General features: G+C 43.4%; 1 long non-coding RNA gene across 1 annotated transcript; it reads left to right on the forward strand.

Moving 5' to 3' along the window:
- The first annotated feature begins 73 nt into the window (after positions 1-73).
- Positions 74-740, forward strand: LOC111648640 (uncharacterized). Its single transcript, XR_015436363.1, has 3 exons — positions 74-184; positions 440-533; positions 633-740. It is a non-coding gene; the product is annotated as an uncharacterized LOC111648640 (long non-coding RNA).
- Positions 741-788: the final 48 nt, after the last annotated feature.

Here is a 788-nt window from a genome sequence, read left to right on the forward strand (position 1 = left end):
TGTGTGTGTGTGTGTGTGTGTGTGTGTGTGTGTGTGTGTGTGTTGTGTTTTTGGTTCCTAACTAATTCCACTGTGATGACAGTGTACCTACACAGCTGAGGAGTACCAGGCGGTGCACAACGCTCTGCGTCAGAGGCTGGGACCAGAGTACATCAGTACCAGAGTAGCTGGAGGAGGACAGAGGGCAAGTCTTTGTTTTTCTCTCCACCAGTCTCTGTGATTGTGTTTCTCTCAAGCTGTGAAGCAGTTAGTTTAGTTCAACTGTAGAAATTAAAGTGTCTAGACAACGGATGGGTTGATGTGAATTTATATGAATCCAAGTCACAAGCAAAATCAGGTGGGAATAAAAACTTTGTTGTGATATGGAGTAAAACCAAAAGCTGCATAAGATCACTTTACTGTAACTCAGCTAGCACCACTGTCTCTCTTGTTTCAGCAGGTGTGTTATGTTGAAGGGCATCGTGTCATCAGCCTGGCTAACGAGATGTTTGGCTACAACGGATGGTCTCACTCCATCTCTCAGCAGAATGTCGGTATGACTCATCGAGCTTCTTGTCGCTAGAGGATCGTGTTTTAACGCCAAACCGCTGCCATGCAGCCAGACTAACAGGAGCTGTGTTTGTGCTTTACAGACTTTGTAGACCTCATCAATGGGAAGTTTTATGTCGGAGTCAGTGCGTTTATCAAAGTGCAGCTTAAGGTTAGATCATTGTCGTTTTTTTTTTTTTATTGTGATTGCAGCAAAAAATTACACAACAAAAAATGTCACCAGAAATGTTCTACATCCT

The sequence above is a fragment of the Seriola lalandi genome, unplaced genomic scaffold (assembly GCF_002814215.2).
Source record: "Seriola lalandi dorsalis isolate HSWRI2012SDOR001 ecotype SW California unplaced genomic scaffold, Sedor1 jcf7180002044589, whole genome shotgun sequence".
NCBI lineage: Eukaryota > Metazoa > Chordata > Actinopteri > Carangiformes > Carangidae > Seriola > Seriola lalandi.